Source organism: Dermacentor silvarum, chromosome 7, assembly GCF_013339745.2.
Source record: "Dermacentor silvarum isolate Dsil-2018 chromosome 7, BIME_Dsil_1.4, whole genome shotgun sequence".
Classification (NCBI taxonomy): Eukaryota; Metazoa; Arthropoda; class Arachnida; order Ixodida; family Ixodidae; genus Dermacentor; species Dermacentor silvarum.
In genome coordinates, this window is record NC_051160.1 from 112,144,080 (window position 1) to 112,166,152 (window position 22,073).

The following is a 22,073-nucleotide window of genomic DNA, read 5'->3' on the forward strand; positions in this document are numbered from 1 at the left end:
AAGTTCGGATCAAATCCGACAAGGTCGATACGGACCGGTAAAAGATGATAAGAATATGGTCATCTCCAATAAGGTTGATAAGTATTGAATCGATTGCGATAAGGTTGATAAAGACCGATAAGGGTTGATAAGTGCCGGATCGTGGCCGATAAGTTTTACAACATCCGATAAGGGTTGATAAGGGCCGGATATAGTCCTATAAGATCGATAACGACCGATAACGGTTGATAAAGGTTTATACTGGTTGGATCAGGTTTCATAATATTGATAATGATACCGGGCTGCGTCGAGATGAGCAAGTAGCACGGTGCTTGCGCATACTTAGACAACTCCAGTGGAGTTCCTGCATATTTTTTTTGCATCACAGCTGATTCCAGCGGTGCTACAACCACAGATGTTTCGTTGACTCCTCATTTTCATTGTCACAGTGGAAACGTCTGCGATTATTGCTCATTAAACTAATATACACAAACGTTGTATCCGTACGTATCCCGTTTTCTAGGCACGTCTTCTGTGGTAAAGATTACCTCAAATCCTTGAGCGGTGAGGCTGCAGACCATACTGCCAAACATAAATACTACTTCAGAGTTGCTCATTGGTGAGAGCAAGAGGAGGAGCATCATCTACAGTCGGAAACGAATCTCGGAAAGTTATTTGAGTGCCGCAAGCAAAACAACGAGGCTGTGTCAGGAAAGCCGATCATAACGGCACCCCGAGGCCGCGGCATTGGCAAACGAGGTGGGTTGAATACGATGAGGAACGCAGCACTAAATTGCAGGTTATTATATGTCGTATATGTTATATCCTAATTATCTTACTTTGAAAATATATTTCTCGCGATCGTGTCCTTTGAGAGAACTTAGCCTAGATGAGAATACTATTGAAAACGTTCAAGAGGCTGAGTGCCGTCCGCAAACATTTCCTTCCTCGTCATTCTATAGAAGAATGCTCACTTCTTTTACTCTACTGTTCATTAATGTTCAAACGTATGCTCTTCTACTCTAATCGTTCAAGTTCTAAATTGTTGCGTGCAAGCCACCTCGACTCTTGCTAAAGACCACAATTTAGTCTGCAAGTCACAGGTATAATTGGAATATCCCCTGTAAATTATTACCACAGTCGTGCTAAATATGTTCTCTTGAGCGTTTCTTGGAAGCGCGCATAAAATATCAATGGTGAGATTGTTTCCTTCCTTACAACCATTCTCAAGAGGTGTTTGTTAACATATTGGTGATGTACAACTCTAGCTGCAAAAAATCTCTGCGGATGTTAATAGCCCTCTTCAACAATTCTTCCTCAACTCATTTTTCACGCAATACATCTATGAACCTAGCACCTTTGCCGAACAAACATAATTGATAATGTATGAAGACCACAAACAGGGATTCATTACGTGGTGCTGATAAACGGATGAATATCCCACTTCTAATCGAGCCTCAGCTGCCGTCCACAAGTGCTTTAATGAATGAATAAAAAAGTGCCTAATTTTGCAGATGGCCTTTCTTTTCCCTCAGAATAGTTTCCCATCCAGGGATTGCTGCTCTTCAGTCTGAGGTTCACAGTTTTTGCATGAGTAACACGCTAATTAGGTTTCTTGTCGTTAGAAAATAACGCAGGCTCCCTTAACGAATTATATATACGGTTTTTTTTTTCTACTGCGCGACAGTTTCTCCTGCATGAAGGTAAAATAACCAACGACTCCTCTTCAGTGATTGTATAAATTAGCCTGTCATTACACGCTGACCGGTGGGTACAAAATATCGGAATTTCACTCTCGAAGCCTCCTTTTTTCATGCGTATGTATAAGTGTACTATTTCGACGAGAATAAAACAAAATTACATAAAACGTTGTTACCAAGAAGTGTTTTTATTGCCCTAAACTAACGTCATTTGAACTATATAGGCTTATAGTCAATTGACTCGAAGATTACCCCCGGTGCTAATAAAATTAATCCGATATGGACATGTATAAAAGGCATACAATCAAAAAACGATAAATGTTGCTGCCAACAAATTTAGTCAACATTCCGTCAATAGGGACAAATCTAACGAAAGAAGGCCTACGGTATCTTCTTCCGGTATCAACCATTAAATATATATATATAAAAATAATAAATTATGGGGTTTTACGTGCCAAAACCAGTTCTGATTATGAGGCACGCCGTAGTGGGGGACTCCGGAAATTTGGACCACCTGGGGTTCTTTAACGTGCACCTAAATCTAAGTACACGGGTGTTTTCGCATTTCGCCCCCATCGAAATGCGGCCGCCGTGGCCGGGATTCGATCCCGCGACCTCGTGCTCAGCAGCCCAACACCATAGCCACTGAGCAACCACGGCGGGTCTCATATATATATATATATATATATATATATATATATATACGTTCCTTTTCAACACAACATCTCCGAGTGCTTTCTGCATTTTTTTGTATAACGCGTTTGTGTACATCTGCAATAATGTCGGAACATCTATCAGCTGGATGTTATATCACCATGCAGCACATGAATGACGTTGCCATCAAATGTTAATTTTGAACATCTTTTCATTACTTCCGCTTACAGCATGTTAACGTTTCTCTAGCCATTATCGGCAGCACTAAAGCTAGCGTAGAGAGCCGGTAAAATGTTCGTCGTAGGGCACCCTTGAATGCGACGGTGAAGGGAAATGAAGCGTAGACGCAAGATTGATCGAGACCCGAGCAAAGGTGATGCTCCGGAGAGATTGATCGTCTCAATGTGGTGGCGACGACCTCCTCCGCGTTCATCGATACTCGGACTGACGGTGACAATATTGTAGAATTCCTATTTCTTCTGCCTAGCGCTTGCTTGCCCTCCTCTGCTGGAACGGGAAAACACCTAATTTCTCTGCCTGCTGTCTTGGGAGGTTCCCTCAGTAGCAGCGGAGTTTTCCTATGTTTATTCACAAACGAAATTACTTTTCAAAGCATAGCTTGTTTCTACCAGTGTCTGAGGGTTTTTTGATAGAGAATTGGGAGAGGGAGAGAAAAAAAAGTTGAAATGAAAAACATGGAGATCACCGGTAGTCACTACAGCTAGCTATCGTACATGTAGGGAAGGGGAAAAAGATAAAGACTAAGCAGTGTAAGTGTGCACACAAACAGAGGTAAATGTTAGTTTAGGTATAACCACGAACACTCGTATAGCCCAGTATGCTTCAAGACGCGCGTTAGAGGTCAGCTGGCGCATGAGAGTGGTTATTGGAAATCGTGGGACGTCGCTTCGTCTTGCAGCGCAAATAAATTGGCTGATCAAGATGACACCGATTATGCTGTCAATTTATTTGAAATAAATTCAGCCCTTCAAAATCCAAAAAAACAGGGGCAGGAGTTTAAGACACAATTTGATTAGGTTTTGTATTATAGATATTGCATCTTTTCAGAACAGAAGGAAGTGTCAACAGATAAGAATCGAAAAAAAGTGTAACGTGCCTTCCATTGGTAAATGGAACGCGCAAATGTGCAGCTCTCAATTGGCTGTAGTCATAGTGGCAAGTAGCGGTCGAAGCAATGTCAGTGCATTGTGCAGGTGTTTCGTATAGAGTCAGAGCTACCAACCACAAGTTATCGCTGCAAATCTTGGCGACTCCACCCTTGTGTGGGACGAAAACCCGGACAGGCTCTGCACTCACGTGTTTCTTTTAAATTGGGGCTAGATAGTGAAATTGACTAAAAGTTTCATTTTTATTTCACCTTCAATACATGCCTGCACCTATGGCAAATTTTTGCTCCAAGTGCCATCTTCAGATGCCTATCGGAACGAATTTAAAAATGGAGCTAAAGGCGTCCCTCCCCCGTGACTCCGCGTGCTCGCTACGCAAGTTTGTGTGACGCCCTGTGTTGTTTAGATTCTTATTCTTCAGTAAAAATGTACAATTGCTTTACTTGTATTATTCGTTTACAATGTCATGTCTGTAGTTCATTTAGCGTTTTCAGTAGTTCAATATACGCCCGAAAGGTGCCATAATTGTCGCGATAGTTCCCGCGCGAACACTTGATTTGGTGTAGGTGCCCAAAAGCAACATTTCTTGGAGCACCCATAGTAAAAGCCACAGTTTATGATGCCAATAATTATAGTCATGACCCTAATGCCAAAAATACATTTTTGAGAGGGTTGGTGTTACACCAGGTGTGTTTTGAGATACTGTGCTGAGCAGGATGGACTATGATATGTTAAAACAGGCAGACTTTCAGGCTTCTGACAAAAGCAAGGAAAGGAAGATGATTAAGAAAAGTGAAAGAAAGGGTAATAAAAGGAAATTTAAAAAATTATCACGAAGACTACGCGCCATGAGCATTTTAGGCCCACTTCTGAGAAGCATACATTTTTAAATCGCCTTTTTCTCAAAACACCATATTTGCTGACACCATAAAATTTTATATGCAACCAGTGTACTTTCCAAATAGATATTTTGCGAATTATTCCTGAATATATGTGACTATACCAAATTAATTTGTTGCCACCAAAACTTTGTTTTTGTTGCCAGCTTAGCCTAAGAATATAGTTTGGAAGTGGTGTCTTTAGCATGTAAACTTTTTTAGTATACAATCGTCAAAGGTACAATGAATGTTTTTGTTCAAGAAAATGCCCAGAGCATATCAAAGACCCAGAAATACTCAGAGCTCCTATGTTCTATAAAATAATTTCTGAAATGTTTATTCAAAATGAAAACATTAAAAGCTTATTTTTATGATTTTCAAAAAATATTCAGTATTGATGTGCCAAATTTCCCCAACAAGTCCGTTATTACAAAAAGTCTGAAAATTTTCATTCATTAACATTAGCAAAGTTATAGAGAGGCACCTGTAGCTAAAAACGCTGCTCCGCTATGCATCCATACTCAACAGTGGACTCCTCTGTTCACAAGAAGCACTGCCGATCACACCATGCAAAGCCGAGAATATTTTATGCACAAGCACAGAACGGTAAACCTAATAAAACCAAATAGGTGTCGTCTTATCCAACGTTCGGCTTAGAGAGTCCACGTCGCTCTTCCATGTTCCAGCAATATTCCCATTAGCAGACGCAAAGAAGTCCCTTCGTATCGTCCTAGACTGCCAAATTTTTTTTGTCAAACAGCCTGCTGCACCATGAAGTTTCTTGAACACTGCGGCTAACGTCATGACGTCAATGCTTATACCGCGCTGATCAAACCGCATTCCAAAAGAATTTAGCACACCACAACTTTGCCTGGCTATGTTCGGTTGCGATAAGGCGTATTTGTGTAGAAAATTCGGTGAATAATACGCAGTACATCAACCTCCGTAGGCCGCTCAGAGACATAAGTTTGCTTTTAAAGGCCGGTAGCACTATCATTACTTATCCACAAGGCGCGACGCAAACATTCTCCAGAAAAAAAAAACGGACACCAAAAATTATCTACACATATACTCAGCCTGGAGACAATGAAATACATTTGACAATTTGTCGTAACAAAAGAGGTGATATTTGTTTTCAGGAAGAAAATTAGACCGGGTTGAATTCATCAAAATGTCTTTTTAATTGTTATGAAGGCAGACGCAGATGTCGAAAAGCCGTTTAATCCATCTGACGACAGTACAACACAGCTTGGTCGCCGTGCTTTTCAAGGCAACAGCGCTAACAAAGGATGCGCGCGCATAGTCTGCGCACTGAGCGGAAAAGGGATAAATAATCAGCACAACGTCGTTTCATGCGATTACAACACTCCCCCCCCAACAAAATCACAGTCGGTCGTACATCAGTCGATCAGGTGGACGCGTCTCCCGAGTGCTGCGTCTAAGTACAGGAGGGGCTCGCGGCTGCTGTGGTGACGACACTGCTGGTTGCAATGGGCAATTATCTCTTCCCAGGATATCACTGGCATGTGGCAATTGAAATGCTTCATCACAATCTTCCGAACGCTCCTCGTGTTTCAAAGAAGAACAACGTAGGTGACCCGCATGCACAAAGCGCGTTTGTTTGTCCACGTACACCAAGTATGTTACAGGTAATTTCACACTCAAAATCGTTCCTGGCCGCCACTTCACAATTTCCCTACGAACAGTGCGCACTAGTGCACGATCGCCAACAGAATATGCTCTAGGTTTACCCCTACGCTCATTTGAGCTGCGCACTTCCCTCTCGGACTTGGCCATTATCGTAAGTTCCATGTTTGGTTTAAGCAGAGACAACCTTGTGCGTAACTTTTTCTTCAAAAACAATTCTGCTGGTGTTCTACCAGTGAACGTATACGGCGTAGTTCTGTACGCGAAAAGAAAGTTATCAACTCTGTGTTGCAAGGACCTCGCACTTTTGTTTCGTTCATCCTCCAACAGCTGTTTCAGCAATGACTGATTAACAGTCTGCACTGCACGTTCCGCTGCGCCGTTAGATTGGGGATGATACGGCGGAGTTAATGTATGCTTGACGCCATTTGCATGCAAGAAATCAGCGAACTCTTTTGCCCAAAATTGTGGCCCATTGTCAGTGACTATCTCCAGGGGCAGGCCATAGCTTGCAAATAAGGACCTCACTGTTTCAACAGTCATTTGCGAAGTAGAAGAATCATTATTTTCACATCTACCCACTTGGATTGGGAATCAACTGCTACCAGAAATATTTTGTCTTCCTTTTCTGCAAAGTCGAGATGCACTCGCTCCCAACTGTTCGTACAACACCTCCACGGAGTCAGCGGCGCTGGCTGCTCTACGGGTCTCACACTCTGACATATGTGACATTCCTTTGCTGTTTGCTCGAGGCAGCTACCGATCCCGGGCCACCAAACCATTGATCTTGCCAGGGCCTTCATTTTACTGATGCCAATGTGCTGTTCATGCAAAAGTGACATCACTTCCTCCTGTAAGTGTGGGGTATAACCACTCGATTCTGCCAAATTAAGCATGCATCATCCACAGAAACCTCAAACCGTCTTACAAAGAATGGTCGATATACTGCTCATCCACAGACCGCGGCCAACCATGCCATGTCATATCACGGACAGCGCTCAAGACAGCGTCTTTAGACGTTTCACGTGCGATGTCCTTTGTCGTTAAAGGCAAATTCTCTGAAGGGGGAAAAGTAAAGAAATTCATTTGCATCATCAGCGGTTTCAGACAATGGTAGGTGCGACAAGCCGTCGGCGTTGCTAATCTTTGTCCCCGATCTGTGCACAAGGCGGAAGCAGTAGTTCGACAGAAAAATGGCCCAGCGGTGAACTCGCGCAGCTGCCACAGCACTGATGCGATGCCTTCCTTCAAATATTATCGTGAGGGGTTGGTGATCAGTGATAATACTGAAGCTGCTGCCGTAAAGATACTTGTGGAATTTCTTGATGCCAAAAGTGATGGCGAGTGCTTCTTTCTCAATGTGCGCATAGTTTCTTTCCGCTTGTGTAATTGATCTGGAAGGGAAGGCAACTGGAAGGTCAATACTATTCACTACGTGCGATAACACCGCGCCCAGCCCTTAAGCAGAAACATCGCATGTCAGCTGGATTTCTTTTTTCACGTCATACAACTCTAATATATTTTCTTGACTTAGCAACTGCTTGCGATGCGTGAAGCACTCATCACACTGGCATGACCATTCCCATATGCTTCGCTTGCGTAGAAGCTGGTGAAGTGGTTCTAGTTGCCCGGCCAAATTGGGCAAACATTTTGCAAAGAAATTTACTAGGCCCAAACATGCCCTCGGCTGGGTCTCATTACTGGGTTTTGGAGTTTCGAGGATTCCTTTCACTTTGTCCGACGTGGGATGGAGACCATGTTGGTCTATCTCGTACCCGATGTATTGTATACTCTTTCTTGAAAGAAAACGCATTTCGCCGCATTTACTCGGATGCCATGCTTACTCAGTGCCTTTAGCACTTGCTCCGTTCGGCCGTAGCACTCGGCAAGATTTTTGCCAGCAATCAGCACGTCGTCCAAGTAACAGGCGGTGCCAAGTATGCCTTGTAAAACCTGGTCCATCACTGCCTGAAACATGGCTGGTGCACTCGCAACGCCGTACGGCAACCGCCGGTACCTAAAGAGGCCCAGGTGCCTGTTAACCGTTAGTTCTTCGGCATGCTCATCCAACTCCAACTGTAAGCAGGCTTTAGTCAAGTCTAAAACGGTGAACATGGTTCCTCCAAAAAGGGACGCAAAAATGTCCTCTGGAAGTGGCAATAGATAGTGATCCACCTCGATGGATTTGTTCACAGTGACTCTGTAGTCACCACATATCCTTATTTCTTGTCCATTTTTCTTTGGCACGATAACTAGCGGCATTACCCAAGAGCTGTACCTCACCCGGTAAATGACACCAGCCTTTTCTAGTTCCACCAATTCTTTTTCTACTTGTTCTCGCAAGGCATATTGTACAGGCCTCGTCTTACCGAAAACTGGATTTGCGTTCTCTTTCGTGCGAATGCTACCCTTATATCCCTTGATAGCACCGCAGCCTGCTCGAAAAACATCAGCGTGCTGCTGTTTTAATAGCTCTACAGCTTCTTCAGTTTTCATCGGCACGACTGCTTGTACATTAAGCGCAACCTCGTCCAATTGCTGCAAGGCATCAGCGATGTTCCCTTTTATCTTTGCGAGCCAGTCACGACCGAGAAGCACCGGCATGGGCGCACCTTTTTCGTACTTGGCAATGACAACTGGTAAGAGGTGGCTTTGCTTCCCATACCTCACTTCGACTTGCGCAACACCTTTTACACTGATTGCGGCGCCGTTGTAGACACCGAGCTTTACGTACTCACTGTTGTAAGATAGGTTAGGAAAGTTCTCTGCAAAGTCCTTTTCAGACATAATTGTTGTGGCAGCCCCCGTATCCAATTCCATTGGCACTTCGTGACCATTAATGATTACTTTTACTACTATGAGAGGCGGATTACCTGCTTTGTTCGTTTGGCAAATAGTTAGCAAATCTTGCTGTGTTGTCGACTCTTCTACAGCGTGCACTAATCGCGTTTTGCACATACTTGTAACATGACCAAGTTTAGAACACTTAAAACAAGCACTTTTTAAAATGGACACCTTGTAGGAGCGTCTTGCCCAGCGCACCTATGACATACAACAGCCATTTTTCGCGCATAGTTTTCTTTAGGTACCTTGCTTGTTGGGGTAAGCTCGTTGCTAGATGGCCGTTGCCTTGTCGGTTGCTGCTTGTGGGGCTTAACCGGGGGCCCTTGCCAGTATACGTACGCATTGCTGCCACCAGAGTTGTCGACGAGCATGTCCTGGGTATCCTTCTGTGCAGCTTCCATGGCGGTGGATACCTTGCAGACCCTGTCCCATGTGACCTCGTCGTCGGGTAACGCGAGAAGACGGCATCGGATGGTGTCGGTCGCTCCGTAATCAGCAATTAGGCGGTCCCGTAGAGCTTCTTGTAGGAAAGTTCCAAAAGAGGCATGTCGCGGCGAGCCTCTTCAATTCCACGAGAAACTGTGAGATAGTTTCACTTGATTCCTAGTTCCGTCGGTAGAAGTGGTATCGCTCGGTGACCACAGACCGCTTTGGAGCATAGTGCTGTTGCAGCACTTTCGTGGCATCTTCGTACTTAACCTCGGTGGGCGTTTTCGGCAGCAATAAGCTACGCAGTGTCACATAGGCCTTCTCTCATAGGACGGTCAAGAAGACTTTGAAATTCTTCCCGGCGTCTTCTTTGGCAAACAGCTCGAACCTTTCTAGGTAGACGTCGATGTTGCCTGTGTGCGGGCAGAATTCCGGCAGCTTTCATAAGGTGATAGCCATAGTTTCTGTGCCGCCACATCCCATCCTCGTCACAATTAATAAAATCAGACTCAACTGCAGTCTACATCTACGTAATGCGAAGCAAGCTAGGTTCGATAGAGAATGGTTGCTATGAACCGTGTTATTGTTCTGCAGCAAATGGTTAATGCTTCTGTGACGTGTTGCAAACTGATCCGGAATGCAGGAAAAGGTGTTTGTTATTGTCTTACCCAGAGACTCAATCTGGTGTCAAAGAGGCTTATTGAAGAGTGGCACATATTTCGTGGCGCACACCCACGGGGACGGCACATAATTTTGGGCTGCCCTATCTTTGGAATTGGTCCATGAGAACGGCCAGGTATTCACCAAACAGTTGGTACGAGAAGCTTGCCAACAATGCTTCGCATTATTGGTTCCTATTAGCTTTCTCCCCACACTTATTAAACAAGTAAGTCAACAACGAAATAAAGAAAAAGGCTACTTGAAAGTACTTAACATTAAAATCGAAATGACCGGGCTTACTAAAGTTCGGCTGCAGTTAATGTCTTTCTCAACGTTAAAGGACAATAAATGACCTCCTCTTGCAGCACTGAAGAGATAAAGGAGGTAATTATTTTTGCCTATTTTTCTCCTGAAAAAATGACCTTTTTGCAATTTTCATTCTTTGGTACAGAGACGGGAGTGAAGAGAATTCCACATGAAAATTCAACTGCATCTCACATCAAACTGCCATTTATTGTTCTCTAGTGCAATTGTTAAAACAGAAATATCAATTTCCTTCACTATTGAATATGTGTGTGAATTTCTTTTCCTGGCCATCCTTACCGGGCTTTCTGACCTGGGTGGCACGTTTTTCATATCGAAGATTTTAGAACTCACATTGATTAGAATATATTTGTAATATATTGCAACTGTTCTTTTTTTTGAGTAGCTGGGTGTGAAGTTGTAAGGGAAATGCATTCAGGCCGGTTTATTATGATAATGAACCTTATTTGCTTTTTTTTTCTCCGTGCACTGCGCTGCCTTAAATGCATATTCTTGACACGTTTATTTATTGTATATTTGATCCATACTTACTTTCGGTATGGCGCAGCCACTTCCGCTGTCAACGAGATCATATTTATGAAATGAACATTACAATATTTCTTCAAATGCTTCCAGCTACGGTCTAAAGGGACTGTGCGTACATATGTCAAATGGTGTTCGAATATTTTAAGCTTTGTAAAGTGGCCATAGGAGCAATTACTTTCTAAAAAGTAGTGTCTGAATTCCGCCGTTACCTTATTGTCTCCAGTCACACTACCAGTTCAGATATTGCAGTTGGAGCACCTGATGTAGACATGATCATGGTGATCATTGCAAGAGTGGGGACGGTCTTACTTTTACCGGACAAAGCTATAGAGTAAGGATTGATGACTGCCTAATGCTCACCCATGCCGCCAACGCGCGCGACGGTAAGCAGTATAAGTCTTATCACTCGAGTTCGAGCCCTGTCATGCCTGATCAGTAAAACTTCAGATTTTACACGAAATACTTCATTAATCCAGCCGCTACGATATACAACGTTTCGAGTGAGGTTCTATTACGATGTTGTCGATGTACATGCATCGTCACCAGTCGTTTTCATTAAAACCTATTCAGATGTCTTGATACGCATAAGAATTAAGGCCGACAGTAATAAAATTTGCTTCATGTAAGAGCCGATTTAGGCGTTCGTTCAGATCAATCTTCAGAAAATCACATTCAGTGTCCCAAAAAATAGCAGCATGAAAAAAATGTTAATAAACGTATAAACTGCAAGGGCATCCAAGAAAAATATACAGTGCATAGATATTCTCGCATATGGAAGGCTGCGTTTGTATTGAGACGAAGGCAGTCCTGGCAGCAATTAGGAGAATCAAAACACTGCAACAACCTGTTCTTTCAAAACAGCAGCTGATCGCTGCACCTAATTCCCTGCGTTGCAATCAGGTGCCCCGATTGTTGGAATCTATTTTTGCTGTCTGCTCATGTCTGCTTGTTTAAAAAAATACTACTTGAGTTTAGGAATGTAATTTACGATACGGAACCTTTTCGCAGCGCCCCTTCACAGAAAAAAACGAGGACGAGCGTTCTGTTGGCTTCCCAACTCCGCGAAATTTGTATGGGCCTCCTAACAATGTTTACAGCAGCGTACTTTAACTCCGTCTCCCCCTTCCCCTCCCCCACCCCCTAAGCGTCTCCTCTCCTTGCGGCCTAACGAATGCAACTTACCAAAAGCCGCACTACCAACAAGAAGCTTGCAAATACTGACAGCTAAGCAACGAAAAGGAAGAAGATGCTCTCTAAAGGTACCATCGTTGCCACGACAGAATTCCCCGCTACCTCAGCACTTCGCGCACATTTGTGGTGGTTTTATATGGCGTCTGCATTCACGAAAGTTTTCTTGCTCATAAATGACAAACAAGAAACTCGTGAAAATATCAATGCCTGTACAGAATACCCACAATGCCTTCCCGAGGAATTTTGCGTACAAAATGGCACGGTGTCGGAGCACTTGCATTGTTTTTCTTTACTTTATTTTTTTTATTTTTTTGCTTTCGCAGCGTCGCTAGTCTGAGGCAACGGTTTCAGAGAGGCAGCTAAGAGGAGAGGTGTGGCCTTTTTTCTCCTGACTGCTTCTGGCAAACGATTCCATGCTTTTTTGCTCATTGTGGCACCGAAACTGCATTACAGTTTTCTTGACGAAAACATGGAATCTCGTGGCCGGTATTTGCGAGTCGCGTGAAATATCTGTGCGGTAGCCTATGTTTGGCGGCAAAAATTTTTTTCGCGGTTTTATCAACATACCACTTTAAAAAATTCTGCGTAGCACATTTGCAAGTCATTTTCTAAATGCGCAATTAAAGCCTTCTAGTGCTTAGCACAAGCCCACCGCTTCCATTTTTTGAACTTGACTTCATAGAGTTCACTGCAATTAACCACTCGTAACAAGTGGATCACTCTAGGGACATCACTGTGTGTATGACCGCTAAAATGTCTTGCTTATCAAAGTATATTGTATTACATAAAATCTCACGTGAACGAACTTATATCAAGTTTGGGGCTTAACCCCTCGAAACTGCACGTAACATTCTGAGAGACACCGTACAGCTCCGCATCAGGTTTCACCGCCTGTGTTCTTTAACTTGCACATAAATCTAAGCAGATGAGCGTTATAGCATTTTGCTCCAATGAAGATGTGACTGCTGTGTCACCTACGCAATGTCGCCACATTAGTCGTTTAAACACATGTGAAAGTACACGTAACCGCAATTTCAAAACTCAGTTTTGTTGAGGGTAAATTCTAGTGCAAAATAATATGGAAGTAGGTGCAGTATAGCTCTCACTTGCTACGTAATTGATTTGACAGCTCTCCAGGGCGAAAGGTAGGCCTATTTAAAGGTTGGCCCATTTAAAAGGCTACATTGAAGATAATTGAAATAAGGCAGAACTCACGAACGTAGAACGAGAAATTTACCACACAGCAAGACTTAGTCGACATAGTGCCTGTCCACCGCAACGAATTTTATGATCGCACTGAATAACATTGTTGACATGGCAGAACATACGGTTTAATGCAGTATGTCCGCATGATCTAAATTCTGAACATATAGCCCCTGAGCGCATAGATTAGCGGGTTCGCAATGGTGTGAATAATGATAGTATTGATTTTTTTTTCATGACGCGTATACTCAGCTAGAATCCCAGGATACCAGTGGGATCAGCGGAAGATGTGTTGCGTAAGGTTGAAATATCACATATTTTCACCCTTCAGAAAAAGAAAACTGTGCCAAGCGAGACAACATCAAATATGACTGTGATAAGCGCTTGATAGTGACATGACAAAATACGATCCTTACAATTACCTTTGCTTAGAGATAAGCTAACCATTATAAGCGCCGGTTTCTGAGTAATTATCTCAGCTTGCTTAGTTTCTTAATCGTGCATACTGAAATATATGCAGGGGGGGGGGGGATATTGTGCAGCAATACGTTTATTTACACATGAGGAAGGTGTATTGAACGAAGAAGAGTTGCCAATGAATATATTTAGCCGATGCACATTAGTGCACACTTGAATGCGCTGAATTGAGCTGAATATAATAAATAACCCTTTATTGTCGAATGATACTTATAGGCAAAATACAGGAATTTTTTGCTTGTTGAGTTTCGGAATTCAGTAGACGGTTCTTGCTATATGCATTCAACCGACACTGACTGGCAGGAAGCAAGCATCACTTGTTGGTTTAGAGCAAGAATTTAGGACGACGAGGAATAAGATTGCCATGCGAGTTGCTTTCTTTTGAAAGCTTCTTGGCCAATCCCCCGTAATGGGTGCGAGCCATGATATAGGAAGCAAAAGGCATGCACCGTCAGAGGCGACACACCAAAGCAAGACATCCGGCTGCAGTGGTGTCACACACGTGTTGTAAAGCAAATGAAATGTACACCTACGGTTTAATTACGATGAGAGCTGTTTGTGCCAATTCCAAACAAGGCCTTAGGTGGCTTGAGCTAAAGCCCATTTTCAGTTTTCCGTCTGGGGTTTCCCGCCTACTGCTGAAAACGTTTGCACAAAGTATGTTTTATTTTCTTTTCGTTGATTACGCTTTTCTCGATGTGTTTTGTACATTTAGATAAAAAATATACATTTTTGTATATTTATGTGAAGTCATTAAATGCTTAAGAAGTTGACATATTCAAAGGAGTATGTTGAATTTTCTTGTGAGATGTTTTCCGTGCTTACAAAATATTGCTGTAAGTTTTTGAGTAAACGCTAACAAAGCCTTACATGCATTACGCTGAAAGAAAACCAAGGTTTTCTCCAAATTTTCCTTGGTGGACGACGTTTTAGGGAAAGCTGCTGGTTTATTCATGCAGATCAGCTGGCCACAGACGTGCGAAAGAAAAAAAAAGTGCGTTCTGTTCCTCTAAATTGTGTGCGGGTCGAAGTTGAGCTGCTTGAGTCATAAAAATCAATTACCGAAATTCTACCAGGAAAACTGTGAATGCTTTTTTTATCCTTCCTGGAGAGCGAAGCGACTAGGCTAGCTGCGTGCTGGAAACAACTTTTTAATAGCTCCCAACCGGTGAAAGTAAACATTGTCCATGCAATAATTCAGCATTTAATAAATGAAAACTTTCACGCATCGCACAAACAAGCTTCTCATTTTTAATTTCTAGCTTAATCCTTTCACTAGAGACCTTCTGTGCTCTAGAATGATTTGCGCTGATAGCGGATAGAGAACGACCACAGATTCGAACAACTATTTTATGGTGCGAAAACGACGGTTCCTTCTTTTATTGCTGCGTATATAAGATTCAGGCAATGTAACGCCGACAACATGCAGAAACAAAAGAGCAGCGTATTTCTTCTTATTCGTTTTGTGCAAGTCAGCCGCATCCTGACAACAGTAAAAGCGCTAACGTAGTGTATTTCAATTATATGCGTATACCCTTAATTACAGACCTGTTTAGGATCCTGAGGTCCTAAGCAAAGAAGAGGACGCCGCATACTAAGGCTACTTTCGTGCTGCCAATTGCCCTTATCTACCATGAACACCCGCTCCCGGAAGATTGAAACAGCCTGCTGAGAAACAAGCCAAAAGAAGAGATTTCTTAGGGCGACAGCACGGAGTTATTATTGTTATCTGGTGTTTCTTTACTAGAAGATGCCCTTCAAGACTTTGAAGGGCGAAGTCACAGAAACAAACACAAAAGGACTAAATACGCGTAATTTTTTTTTCACGCGCAGCGGCAGTGCAGTGGCTGTAGCGTTTCGCTGCCGAACTCGACGTCGTGGGTGCGATTACGGCCTAGGCGCCTTTTCAGGAAGCTCAAATCCAAAAGCACTCGAACGCGTAAATGTAGGGATCCCCCCAAAATATTTCTTTGTTTGATTCCTAAATAAGTGTGTGTGTCTTGACGACAACATTCACTGCGTGTTCAATCGAAATAGGCTTGGTTTTATTCTAAATACCCAACTTTGGCTCAGTGGGAATAGAAAACAAGACTAGTGTCCTTAGCCAGCGCACCGAAGTAGGATACGAATATTCTAGCTGCAGATTTAGGCAACGTTTAGATTGACCATTAAAAGTCAGCATGGTGCACCATTCGGCCAACCTTAACTTGAGCCCTAAGTGAAGTAAACGTCCAATATAAAGTGATCACGTTTATGAAAAGCGTTAGTGCCAGTTCGTACAACGATTTCAGGACTCAGTGGGACGCGGAGGAGTGCGCGATACATAGAAGTGTTCAACATAACTTCAGACCACCGCCGCTTTTAACTCACAGTATGTTTCATGTGAGGAATTTCAGAATCATGCTCCTTTGAAGTGGCGCATTCACGATCGTTACAGGATACTAAGCTACAAAAGAGAGAGGGCAGTTTTCAGCATATTAGTAAAGGTATAGGTGCTACCTTACCATAAGCTACATACTGGATCGGTGTAACGTGCTAGGCGATAATTTTGTCGTAGGGGGGTGTAGGTGAGTGACTCCATAAGGAACTCGGTACCCGTCTGAGATAGCGGTGCTCGGTTAGCGCCCGGTACGTCACCGCTAAGAGGCGTGTGATCTGGAAGGAGGGATGGATGGCGTCTTCGTGTCGAGAGAATGCGCGTAATTGCGGCAGGTGGCTAGAGAGTCTAAGACGACGGCCCAGTCCCATTGAGGGCGGACAATCTCGCGCCTCCATGGTTGTGGTTTGGCAAGTACTGGTGGCTATGACTTCACAGCCTCGATTATTGACGAAGCTCGCGGTGTGCACCGGTTGCTAGGAGATGAAGGTGCCGTTCACGTAGGCGACGTCAAGTCAGAGCGCAGGCCCCATTCGACAGTATGGGAACGTGGATGCCGTCTCTATATACCATTACGAGACTAATGGTGTAGCTTGGATAACTTTACCTTTGACGCCCTTTATTCTTTATATATATTCAGGTGAAAGTATAGCATACTGTTGAAAGACTGAGAAATGTTAGCTCCTCGAGCAGACATAAAAGACAATGCAAATTACAGAAATATTCGACTGTTAAAAGGTATCGTATAAAACCTAATGGTGCTATTACATGGTAAGCGGCAACAAAATCAAGTTCAATAGGTTTAGAAATAATTTTTGCGAAATAGATCGGTTTAAACTTTGTAGTAAAAATGTCTGGAAAGAAATGTATTAGCAATTTCTATTTAAGGAAAATCTCACATGTTTCATTTAGATGAATTGCCGCTATCAAGATTTCCGCACTTTAGAAAAGACATGTTGGCTTACAGCTAAATAATTTTGTAAGCATTATTTTTTTATATTTAGTATTTATATCTTGCGATGTTACTTACAGGAGAGTTGACAGTCCGTATTCTTGATACATGGTGTTAAAAGAACGGCGCAAAAAAAGGACAAGAAAGAGGTTAAGAAAATCGGTCTCTCTTGTCCGGGTTTTGTGCACAGTTATCGGATTTCATAGGACCTGTTTACACCGTTAGGCGATGAAGGAGGGTCACATTATTAAGTAACTTCTCAGTACAGGCAACCGAGCGTAGTAATGAATTCCGGTGTTCGTCTTTCGAACCCAACCAATCAGCAACAGTTATTTATGTAGATCTTCGAACATTATTTTGCAGAAATAATCACCCCCTAACTCAGAACTGCTTAGCGCCGCATTGTATATATATATATATATATATATATATTGGTGCTGCAAAATTCCTGCCTCGTAAAACAAGAAGTTGAAGCCAATATGTGATCTCAAGCCACAGAAGAAAAAGAGGCCACTGACTCGTCCGTTTAATTTTCATTCTACGGCAAGCAAATATATCAATACCGATGCTTGCGAAGCATGGTAGAAGGATTGGCAAAGAAGCATACATAAGTGCTGCTTTGTTTGCTGAATCGCTTTTTTCGTCTACCACGTGCCGGGATTGGCGAGAGCAAGTGAGCATGGAATAACATGCACGTAACGATGGCCTTTGCCACGTGATAGGACGAAGCTACGACTGGAGCCGATCCCTCTTCTAACGGTCGGGCGCATCAGTGCGCTTGACAGCCAAGTACTCTGCAGCCACGGCGGCAGTACGTTTGCGAAAACTGCACGATCGAGGAGCAAGAGCGCGTGCGAGAGGCGTGTGCCATGCCGAGGAGAATGCTAACCGTGTGCGCACGTATACAATTGCCTTCTAGAGTGAACATTTTTCACAGTATGATCAAATATTGCTAGACAGTAGCAATGCCTTTCGTTATACTGGTGTTCAAGGCTGGCAAAGTGCTGCTGCGGCATTGCAAACGGAAGCAAGGCAGCGTTCCTCGGAACCAGAAACGGCATGACGATCAAACGTAAGACTTGATAAAGAGGTTATGGCATTTCATTTTAAATTGTGAATGCATCGCGTTGCCAAATTTATCCGGAACTTGAAGTTGGAGGGAAGAATGCAACGAGCCGAATCTTTTGTTATAGAAAAGGTTGAAATGTTTTCAAGTGACGTTGAAAAATTCTTCTTGCCCTTGAGGGCAGCAAAACGACGCAGAGACAGAACCTCAACAAGATCACCTACACTTACGCGGGCACCGACGACGAACTGATTCGCGACATACAGAACAGATACATAGGAAGCATTACCCGAGAACCACAGAATGCGTACACGGGCAGGGAAAATCCCGCATTGGACGAGGAGATCACGGAGGCCGAGGTGAGGGCCGAAATACTCAGACTGCGCACAAAGTCGGCACCGGGCCCGGATGGCATTACGAACAAGATTCTCCGAAACCTAAATGACTAATCCATCGCGGCAATAACAAAGTACATGAATGCGTGCTGGGAACAGGGTGCAATACCGCCGCAGTGGAAAACTGCGCACGTAGTGATGATCCCCAAACCGGGGAAGAAATTACTGATTGAGAACCTCAGGCCCATCTCTCTAACCTCGTGCGTGGGGAAGCTGATGGAGCGCGTCGTTCTCACTAGATTAAGCAACTACATGGAGGATAGAGGTCTGTATCCGCTCACGATGATTGGGTTCAGGCCGAAACTGTCCACGCAGGACGTCCTGCTCCAAATCAAACATCAAATCCTCGACGCGCGGGGCAGAGGAACGGGACTGAAAGCCATCTTAGGGCGGGACCTCACCAAGGCCTTCGATAATATTACGCACACAGCGGTCCTAGCGAACCTCCAGGACCTGGAGGTAGGTCGCAAGGCCTACACCTACGTCCGGGACTTCCTCTCGAACCGCACAGCTCAAATCACGATAGGAGACATCAAGTCGGATGACATAAAACTGGGTAGTAGGGGAACGCCGCAGGGCTCGGTATTGTCGCCCTTTCTCTTCAACGTGGTCATGATCGGCCTGCCGAAAATCCTCAGTAAGATCCGCGGCCTCAACCACAGCCTGTACGCCGACGACATAACGTTGCGGGTGACAGGCGGCAGTGAACGCCAAATCGAGGAAACCCTCCAACAGGCCACGGAGGCCGTCGAACGCTACGTGGCCGAGAAGGGGCTCAGTTGCTCCTCTCAAAAGTCCGAACTCCTGCTGGTGTACCCTACGACCAGGAAACAATACGGAGGAACACCGAATATTAATATCAAAGTAAACGGGGGCCCGATACCTATCGTAGACCAAATCAAAGTCTTAGGACTCCGGTTGCATGCGGAAGGCAGAAACCTCGGTACCATCAAGGCGCTAGAAAACAGCGCACAGCTAACACTAAGGCTAATCAAACGGATTGCCAATAGACACTACGGCATGATGGAGGTCAGCCTCATTCGTTTAGTGCAGGCTTTCGTCATAAGCCGCATCGTCTATGTGGCACCGTACCTAACATTTGGTGTAGCAGAAACAAACAAGATGGAATGCATCATCAGACGATCTTTCAAAAAGGCAATTGGTGTCCCAGTCATAACACCCAACGACAAACTCTTAGAGTTGGGGCTACACAACACGCTTGACGAACTAATCGAGGCACACACTACCGCCCAATACGAAAGACTCACACAAAGCCCAACGGGGCGACACATTCTACAGAAACTCAAAATTCGATATGAAGCGCAACGCGGCAGCAAACTAAGCATTCCACTAGAGACGAGGAGGGAACTTAAAATTCCTTCACTGCCCAAGAACATGCACCCGGAGCACCACAAGCAGCGACAAGAGGCAAGGGCACGCCACATTGAGCGCAAATACCATAACGTAGAGGGCGTGGCCTACGTAGACGCCGCGGAATACAGAGAACGCAAAGGGGTGTCCGTAGTAGCGGTAAACGCGGACGGAGAACCCTTCGCGAGCGGCACCGTGAGAACGGACAACGCCGAAGTTGCGGAGGAAACCGCCATAGCATTAGCGGTGGCCTCCACGAAAGCGAGAGTTATCATAAGCGACTCAAAAATTGCAGTTCAGAATTTCGCAAAAGGACGCATCTCGCCAGAGGCGCTCAAAATTCTAAATAGTAACAGCGACCGTCATCGCCGGACGATCCAAATTATTTGGGCACCCGCGCACTCCTCTCTCCCCGGCAACGAGGCGGCTCACAACGCAGCTCGAGGACTTACTCGTCGAGCAAGTGAGCCCGCCCTGCCGGTAACGAGAGAAGACCGCGTGGTCAGCTACAAAGAAATAACCGATTACTATCGGCTGGGAAGAGCCCGGTACCCACCAGCTCATCCCGCGCTAACCACGAAACAGGCGGTGGCCTGGCGCCTCCTCCAAACAAACATGTATCCAAACCCGGTGGCCTGCAGCAGATTCTATCCAGGGCAATACAACGATCAATGCAAGTTATATAAATGTAGGGCGGATCTGCCACATATTCTATGGGCATGCTCGAAGGCGGCTTCTTTCGAGGGCCGCAAAATTCAAAACCGGCAGCAGTGGGAGACCCTGCGTCTCAGCTCAGACCAGCAAGACCAGGTCTGGGCCATCCCGCTAGCCGAGGCAGCCGCTGAGACCCAGGGGATCTCGGCCGTCTGCTAGGCGGAGGGAGGCTGCGTCCCCCCTCGTGAATTGCTGGCACCATTAAAGTTGAATCTCTCTCTCTCTTGCCCTTGAACCGGGAAAAGCGTGCAAGCCCATGGGGTTGTTGCCCCATCTGTCAATCAAGGAACATAGCAAGTATTCTGAAACATTGAGATAATAGTTTGTTCTGCCTATTTCACTGTTTCAGAATGGCTGTCCTTGAATACGAACAATCTTTATCTGATAAGCCTATCTACAGCTTCACCGAAACAAAGTTTCAAAACTTTTCAGCTACATGACATTGCAGCTGAATATGCTGTTGGACAAAGATGGCAGATGTTGACACATTATTGGCTCCTTCTATTAAAAAAACGTGATTTGTGCTTCTGTAAGTCCTTGCTTCTTGAGCTGTCCTCGAGATCTGAAAAAAAAAATAGTCTGACAAGAGTCTTCAACTATACATGAACAAGATAGCAGACAACTTCTGTGCACCAGACACACCACCAGTCACACCAGACACAGTGTCAGGCAATGTTACATGTAACGTCTCGTACAAGACTATAGAATAAACTATCAAATGGCCATATTGTTGCGATAGATACGTTTAACTAATGTAGTGATAAGCGCTCGGCAATAGGTTAGCCACCGAGTACTAACAAATAATAGTAATAATAATAATAATATTTGCGGCACACAGCTACAAATGTGCGCACTGGCCTTCTTACAAGCACATTTCACTGCTTTATCCGCCATATACAGCAGTGCATCACTCTTTCTTCGCTTTTATTAATCTGTGTGCCTCCTCGTCTACCTCACTGTGTGGCCAATAGAGACGGCTGCCTGGTAGGCGTTGCAAGATGCGTGGTTGATATCACCTCGTGGATCGCCTTACCCATAAGCACTACACGGAAACTGCACGGAACGTTGAATGTTGCCCGGTGCTGCCACAGCTGCATATCTCGAGTCGATTGTTTTTATATTTCTCCGTTCAAGTTGGAAGCGATTGCAGTTTATCCTCCTTAGGGAGATAGACTATCCGTATACTGTTGACAGTTGCATAATTCATATATGCCATCATTCATGAAAGTGTAAGTGCGTGAACTGCTGTCATGGCTTAGCTCACATCATCCCGCTGTCAAATTTTTGTTAGCATGAGGCATTTTCTGTCAAGAGTTCTTTTCCACTTTTCCTTCGGTAAGTGTTCCACCTTGACTTGCGGTATATTTAGAAAACGATAGTTGAGTCACTAGTCACCGAACCTTGACAACTACCACCGAGAGTGTAAGCTACCTTAAAGGACTTGCACCGCATAAGTATCACTGCTGTCGAACCCACTTTGGCAAGAACGTTTTTTTTTCTTCTTCTTTTGTTGGCTACTGGACAGCCGCCCTCGTGCAAGACAAAACTGATCTGCCATCC

General features: G+C 44.3%; 1 pseudogene; it reads right to left on the reverse strand.

Annotated features, from left to right (window-relative positions):
* Positions 1–7,124: 7,124 nt before the first annotated feature.
* LOC119459077 (uncharacterized) lies at positions 7,125–9,717 on the reverse strand (annotated as a pseudogene).
* Positions 9,718–22,073: the final 12,356 nt, after the last annotated feature.